The following is an 8,910-nucleotide window of genomic DNA, read 5'->3' as shown; positions in this document are numbered from 1 at the left end:
TCATCTCCACGGGCGTGGCCATGTGCAATTGCCACGGTTGTGATTGAGAGAAAGAGCTTCATCGGAGGAACGTAGTGAGCTTTCTTCTAATCGGTAGTGGCCGATTGAGTAGCGACACTTTCTTTGGGACATTGAGGCACTTATAAATAGACTGCCAGTAACTACGCGATATGAGAATTAGTATTTAGAAGCTGAAATTTCTTTCTTATCGCAACCCTAAAGTCTTGGACGACGTTGTAATAATAAGTTGCGATAGAAGAAATTATCTGGAGTTCGTGAACACCAAAATTAAGTTTTGATCCATAATAGTATTGGTCTTGTAAAACGGGCTAAAGTTGCCGTAATGTTACACAGTCCCCGTTAAGTACACTTGGTGTACTTAAGGGGATGGTCAATTACTAAATAATAGTAATTAGACCCAGCACTCGGGTGTGTTTTGCACATTTGTGACCAACCCTCGTGTATGTGATGCAAATGGGTGCATTCACACTAGGAGGGATGACGCCCAGCGTCATCCGTGATGACGGCTAGCGTCATCCGTTACGCGAGGTATCTAGAAAGATACGCTCGCAATACATATTAAATGTTATCTATAGAGATAACATTTTAATTGGTAAAAATAGGTTTTTGTATTTAATTCTATTAAATATTAATCAGTCTGAAAACTACTTCCTACTTGGTAAGTGCGCACGAGGAGATGGATTACCGCTCCCGTGACGACACTTAACCAGAGTACTTAGTGTGTTGGGTAAGGTCGCTAACGCGCCCACCACAACTACCTCACTGCACGCAAGAGAAGCAGGTTTAACCGCTTCCTCGCTGTGCTAGGGTGTGTGTAAGTAGAGCGTGGCCGCATTACGACGTGTCCGCCTACATCTTGCTTGAAAAGAATTTAAGTTAAATTCTTAACAGGTCTTTAAATGCATGCGTCGTTTAATGTTGAATCCAGAGAAGACCACCCTAAATTTACTATTTATCAAAACCTCTTTGTGTAATATTGGACTGTTTATTAAGTGCGTCTTCGCGAAGAATAGCGTACTTGCTCTGCAAACATAGTGCCTTCTTCGACTTGCGTGTAGCGAGAAAATAAAAGATAGTATGCTGAGCAGTGACGTCGCACCTTAAATTAGCGCTAGCTACGTAACGGGCTTACTTCGGTTGCTAAATCGATAATGTGGTGTGGCACACTTTATGAATAGAATACTCTTTTTCTAAACTATGAATAAGATGTAACGGGGCACCTTTCGCTCCTTGAATTAGGATCCATTAAATTTTACGAGCGTGTACGACTCTAGCTATAACAGGCTATACCGTTATACCGTTAAATAAATATTATTTCTTATAAAAGAGAAAAAAATAAATTATAACCTATGATAGGAAACAAACAAAGAAGTACAAGATTATTATCTTTATTAATTTTGTCTTAATAATTCCGATATTACGAAACTTGGTAATATTGACGCAATAGGACATTAGTTCTATTGATTGACTGATTTAAGTTAAAATTTATTCCGCCAATCGCCATAATAAACGATTGTGCGGTGCGCAATTAGGCGCTATGCATAATTTCTTATTAATTAAAATAAAGTCAGTAGTAGATAGAAGATCGTTGCGTAGGAACTTTATATATTAATGCAATTTTACTTTTTCCCTATTCTGAAGCCTTAGAATTAACCTTAAGAAGCTAAGATTTATTAGCTATTTAGAATCTTCCTCTGCACGTCGTATACGTGAACACCTTCACTATAATCAGTGTAGTTTGACTAATACTGTTATCAGTATTAGCAAAGGGTGCCCCGTTACACCTGGTACAAATTCGTAGTCCTTCAACGGTCAACGCATGTTCCATTTAACATGGACATGTCAGATGAAGAGGAGAGAGCTTTCAAGCTCCTCATGAAGGCTATCAATCAACGCGTGTAAGGTTCGCTTATTTGAGTGACCTTGAATGGAGAGCGATCAAACGCATGAGCCGGGTCGTGCTGTTCACTCTGAACAGAGATGAACAACATGCGGCCATAGCTCGACTGGGCCCGAGCGAAAGTAGCCTAGCTTCACAAGCAAGGCTCTCAACACGAGGATGTGTTGAGAGAACAGGGTGCTCAACAATTAGAATGTTGAGACAGCAGCATCTACATTCTGCTAGCAGACCGACTCTTTCACGCCGACCCGAAAGCTTAAATATAGAATCTCGAACTTTAAGGCACTCGAAAGCGACTCCTTTTTGAGATAAATCGTTGAATTAGATGACGCCACTGAAGCCCGCCGCATCAATGATGATGCGACGAAAGTGAAATTTGGCATGTCCAACTTAGCCAGACGTGCCAAATCTTGGGCTTTAGGGCTCAAGCTTCACGACCCATTGTTTATTTGGTCGTATGAGGTCTTTAAGACCCAGCTTAGGCAAACATTCGAGACGCCACGTGCCGAATACAGGGCGCGAGCCGAGCTCGTGGATTTGAAGCAGGGCAAGCGTGACCTTCATGCTAATGGCCAGCATACACGATATCTGGCAAGTTTTGTCGTGTATCATCCAATTGATGATCAAACACAGGTGACTGTGTTTAGTAAAGGTCTTGCAGACGGAAAGATCGACCTCTCGCTAGAATTAGAAAAGGACGCGGATCCGACGCTGTTGCGAAATCGCAACGGCGAGGCGGATCGTAAAAAACGGGCGGGGTCAGTAGGAGCGGAGAGGCCTACTTATCCAGCAAAGTCAAAAGAATTCGCAGGCCTTTTGCCGAAAGTTGCTCCTCACGCACAAGCCTTGTGTGTAACTGTCCAGGTGATGAGGCTACCAACATCACCTTGAAAATTAGAGTGGCAAATAAATTTATAATACAAATACTTCGTCAATTGTGGGGCGTCCATCGACCTTAATCAGTAGAAGATCGCAGACTCAAATTTAGTGAGCGCGATATGCCTCTAACCAGGATGACAGTGCGCCTAGCAACAGGCGCATATATAACGGTTGAAAAACCTTTTAGTGGTTCCAATACACGTTAAAGGGAAAACAGTACGATGATGATTTCATCGTACTAGATTTGGGTGACAAATTTAATGTCATCCTTGGATTACAATGACTCAGAAAGTACGAGCCATGCACTATTTGGCAGCATCAAGCCGTAGTGATGCCTGTCACTCGTCATCAGATGTCATCTGATGAACGTCATGGAAGTCCAGAAGCGTGTCGGTGTCCTAGGAATGAGTGCGATGGCCTCACTTGTGGTTCGGTTGTTTTCACGATTGCACAAGACCTCAGTGTGACAACCCATCTCAATGTGGAGTCAGATCCCGACGGCTGTGCACAAGCACATGAAGCGTCGAAGTTGGACCGCTTGAATAAGTTAACTGGTACGATACACGGATCCAGAAAATATCCAACGCCTATATACAAGAGACAGTGTAAAAGTTCAGATCGACTGAGGTTCGATCGTAGAGGATCTCCCTGTGGTTGCGCAGCCACAGCTAGAGGTAGTTGGGGAGATATTTCCCAAATAAAAATTGAAGTAATTTGTTTCCAAGAAGCTGAGTATTTAAGTACCAAGAAACCTGTGGTCAAAGGTTCCCAGGTACCTTTGTAAATAAGTTCCAAAGAGAAAAATGAGACATTAAATGTCTTAGTAAACAACGGATCAAGTGTAGCCGCTTATACACTTGACCTGATAGCGCATCGAAATTAAATTCGGAGATAACTCAATTGCCAACGCTAGAACCGAAATGGATCTTGCGTGATCTCCGTAGTGGCAAAGTCAAGAAGATCTGTGTACTTGTCACAGATGACCAGTACTTGGCTGATATTCAGTCGGCAATAGTATTTCAACAGCGCCTCGATAGTTGGAGGGGTGGAAGCGATGAAGGGCTAGGCGATGTCTCGATGAGAAGACTGGGATGAAACTCAATTCTGAAAGTGCTTTAATACAATCCTATAAATAAGGATTCGATCGATATCAATGATGTGTCTCCTGAATCTGCACGTGCGAGTTGCCTAAGAATAAAGGCAGTCGACACGGAATCGACCTGATACCAGGCTCGAATTACTGTGACATGAATTAATGGCCTTTGCCTCGTGAACAAGTACTAGCGATCGACGAATTCGTTGCCGATCGCTTAGCATCGGCCCCTTCACATGTGAAGGAGTCAACCTCCCTACATATCATTCCAACATTCTACGCGCGTAAAGCAATTAGAGGGTGGCGGATTGTACATGCGCTCAATAAATTAAACGCTGCAACGGTACCGGCTCAAACGCCGATACCACCGAAAGACGTAATGATTGACTATATGTAAGAAACTGTCTTTTTGTTTCAGTATCTGAAGGAGGATTCTATCAAATCCTCATGCGTGAGCAGGATATCCCGTTCACAGCAGTAAGCGCCTCAAGCGGAATACTAAGGGAGTTGCTAGTTATGCTACAGGTGCTTAGTGATGTCTCTGCAACATTCAACAGATGTGTAACCAATCTGTTGAGATCGGTGCGGAATTAAGCACCGAGTTATGTTGGGACGTCTTCGTTCATAGGAGAGCAATAAACGGAAATCGGATGTTGAGTACATCGTACTCACGTCTGAAAGGTTCTTACGCTTATGCGCAAGCATAAGTTGCAGGCAAAATGTCAAAAGGTGTTAAGCGAAAGACTACACATCGGGTAAACACGGTGTTTGCCTTAATCTGGAAAAGATCAAGGCGCTCACCGACTGGCTTATGCCAGTCGATGCGAAGGGACTTCGAAAGTTCTTTTTCTTAGCGACGTACTTACATAAGTACTCCCGCAAATAAGCTAAAATGACAGTACATCTTTCTTCTTTGTTAAATTATTATGTAAAGTGTTCATGGAACGCTGATTGTCAGCGTTCCTTTGAGAGTATCAAGCAAGCTTAATGTAATCGCCAGTTTGGCGATTGCGGACCAAGACATATGGTCTGTGACGCCAACGATTCAGCAATCGGCTATGCGTTAATGCAATATGCCTCAGACGGCGCAGAGCGCGCCGTCTGCTATCTGTCGCGTCAGCTTCAACCAGCTAAACGCAATTACCCAGTGCATGACAAGGAACTCCTTGCCATGAAATATGCACTGGCTAAGTTTGGGGTCTATCTCTCGCGAGATAGACCGTTTACTGTATATACGGACCATGCGTCTTTACGCGTGGCCGTAAACAGTCCACACCTCTCGCAAATAATAGCGAGGTGGCTGTCTTTCGTTGCGGAGTAGAAAATTCTCCGTGAAGTATAAACTAGATCGACTTAATGTCGTCGCTTATGCCCTTTCACACCGGCCCTAGTATAAGCCGGCAGCGCAAAACAACAGAAACAATCAACAGTGAGATTGCACCCACTGCTACAACAATAAGTGTTCCATCGTCAACATTACCTGACGAAGTCAGAAGAGCCTATCAAGAAGAAAAGGCTCTGAAAAAATTGATAAATTTCGTTTAAGTTGCGTCACAACCATCCTTGAAAAAATTGTCGAAATTGTATCGATCCTCAACAGATCGATACACATCACGCAATGGCTTACTGTATTACACAGCCATTGCTGGTCACACACTTTAATATTAAATTTTTAATATAAAATTTAGTAAGTTGGTCATAAATAAGTCGAAGTGGGATTTGAACCCACGAGTTAAATTAGTCCCAATGTTAACTTTTCGCGTCTGGTTACCTGAAGCTCACGTTGAAGCCCCTACCGTCGTGTAGTTATCCCCACCCATATTGATTTGCGATTACCTATCATGTATGAGTGCCACTATGCACCAATAAGTGGTCGTCGTGAACGTTAGAAGACTTACCTCACGATTAGACGCGAATTCTACTGGCCACGCCTGTATTGTACGTCCGCAAGCACATATGTGCTTGCGAAGTTTGTCAGCGGATAAAGCTTATTGCTTCATCTTGTGCTCCGTTACAACCTCTGCCTGTTCCGGCAAAGAGTTGGTAGTACGTATCTATGGACTTCGTGTTTAGATTTCCCGAACACGACCACAAGAAATTGGTATTCTTGTATTCGTTGATCGTCTTAGCAACATAGTACATGTTGCTGCAGTCCCCGGAATCAATCAAAGCCAAAAGCTATGCTCGTGGCTTTGTACACAATATTTGACTTCATTGGTTACCCCGTAAGCTTATCTCAGATCGAGAGCCTAAAATCACGGTGACAATTTGGCATCTGTGTTCGAATCACTTAAAACACTTTTGAAACAAAATATGTCAACTTCTGATCATCCTGAAAAACATGGTCAGACAGAGCGTGTAAACTGTATTCTCGAAGAAATACTTCGCAGATACGTCGACACTTTTGAAAGTTGGAGCGAGTTGTTGCCGATGGTAAATTTTGTCATCAATTCAGAGCATGCTTCTTCAAAGCATACAACGTTTTTCGTAAGCGGCTTACGCCACCCACGTATACCCAACTTGTTTGAGAGTGACTTTTACATAAAAGCGGTGGTCGGGCTCGCTCGAGCGAAGAAATTTCTAGCTCTTGCTCATAACGCATTGGCTCTAAGGTCAATGCAAAGAATACCAATGTTTTTCTAATCAACGTTGAAGTGGACAAACTCAGTATAGCGATAAGGCTATTACTGACTTTGCTAACGATGCTGAAAATACTCAGCGTCGAAAACAATAATATTAGTGAGAGCAATATAGCACTCACCGAAGAGAAAAATGACAATTTCATTGCGCTCCGGTCGTACTGAAAACAACAACATAACCGAGTGAGCAGGAGAATTCCTGTTGGCTAGAGAAACAGTAGTCCAACTCGTACAGGATTCCGAAAACCGACAGAATCGGAACTCTGACAAAAATGGAAGAGCAATCAAAATTTCATTTAGTGTTAATGGTCTCGTCCTCTGTCTATGGTAAACCTACCAAAGCATGAAGTGACGAATGTGGTCTTAAAAAATAATTGCCCAGCTTTATCAGCCTGTTTTGTGTACTACATCGCCAGGGCATTGCGCGCACGATCGGTATGGAGGCCTTCACTGTAGCCACTGAGTCGAGCGATGACGCTGACTTGAACCAGTCACCTACAATGGGTGTTGCAGGTGACTTATTCCAGTCACGTCCAATGGGAGTAGGAGGTGACGCACTCCCCACAGTAGAAGCATTGACGTCTACTGAAACATTAGCATTACCAGCAGCCGCATTAATCCGTGCAGCTACCAGCTTTGCAGCCTCGCAAGCCACACGCATTGGCTTTGATACAATGCTGAAACAAATCGAGCTCTAAATTAAAGATAAAAACGCAAATTAAATTGGTAATTGAATAATGCCCAACACTGTTAATTGACGGAGAGAGACATTATAGTATTTATATCATTCTACATCAGTGACTAAAGTGAGTGTTGTTTAAAGAGGGGGTGATGTAACGGGTGTCCCGTAACATGATTATCAATTCCCTAAAGAGGAATAAAGGAAACAACTGAAGAAGTTCAAAACAGTTATTTTTATTAATTTGACTGAAGAGTTCCAATATTAATGGAAATGGCTCCGGGTGATCCGAAGGCCTAAACAGATGCCACCGATTCGGGTGATGACGTTATCTTGGCCCTGTCATCTACTGAAGGAGTAAAAGGTGACATATACAAGTCACCTCAATTGAAGCAGGAGGTTACTTTATCCCCGCAATAGACGCATAAGCGTCTACTGAAATATTTGCATCGCTAACAGTTGCCCTAAGCCGTGCAGCTGCCAGCTTTTCTGCCTGACAGGTGATGCGAATGGGTTCTTTCCATGCGCAAATGTTTTTTTTCAATAAAATTAATAATGCAATATAATTAAAGCTTATAAAAAGAAACCAATATTGACAAAACTTACAGGAGAAGCCATTATAGTATTTGTTTTACTCTATATCAGTCATTATCGTGACTGTCGGGCACGGAGGGATGATGTAACGGGATGTCCCGTTAAATAAAAAACTATTTTCTATGAGAAAGATCTTAATATTATTACCTATATTGTTATCACAAATATTATTGTTTTCGACGCTGAATATTTTCAGCATCATCAGCAAAGTTAGTAATAGACTTATCGCTATACTGAGTTTGTCCACTTCAACGTTAATAAGATTAACATTGTTATTCTTCGCATTGACCTTAGAGCCAATGCGTTATGAGCAAGAGCAAGAAATTTCTTCGCTCGAGCGAGCTCGACCCCCGCTTTCATATAAGATTCACTCTCAAACAAGGTGGGTATACGTGGGTGGCGTAAGCCGCTTACGAAAACGTTGTATGCTTTGAAGAAGCATGCTCTGAATTGATGAAAAATTCTACCATCGGCAACAACTCGCCTCAACTTTCAAAAGTGTGGACGTATCTGCGAAGTATTTCTTCAAGAATACGGCTTACACGCTCCGTCTGACCATGTTTTTCAGGATGATGAGAAGTTGACATATTTTTTTTCAAAAGTGTTTCAAGTGATTCGAACACAGATGCCAAATTGTCACCGTGATTTTAGGCTATCGATCTAAAAAAAGCTTACGGGGTAACCAATGAAGTCAAATATTGTGTACAAAGCCACGAGCATAGCTTTTGGCTTTGATTGATTCCGGTACAAGAATATCAATTTCTTGTGGTCGTTTCCGGGAAATCTGAAGAAGAAGTCCATCGATACGTACTACCAACACTTTACGGGAACATACAGAGGTTGTAACGGAGCACAAGATGAAGCACTAGGCTTTGTCCGTTGACAAACTTCGCAATCACGTATGTGCTTGCGGACGTACTCATACTGGCGTGGCCAGTAGAAGTCGCGACTAATCGTGAGGTAGTCTTCTAACGTTCACGACGACAACTTATTGGTACATCGTGGCACTCATATATGATGGGTAATCGCAAATCAATATGCGTGGGGATCACTACACGACGATAGGGGCTTCAACGTGAGCTTCAGGTAACCAGACGTGAAAAGT

The sequence above is a fragment of the Bremia lactucae genome, linkage group LG8, assembly GCF_004359215.1.
Source record: "Bremia lactucae strain SF5 linkage group LG8, whole genome shotgun sequence".
NCBI classification, from domain to species: Eukaryota; Oomycota; class Peronosporomycetes; order Peronosporales; family Peronosporaceae; genus Bremia; species Bremia lactucae.
Note: the sequence above shows the minus strand (reverse complement) of the source record.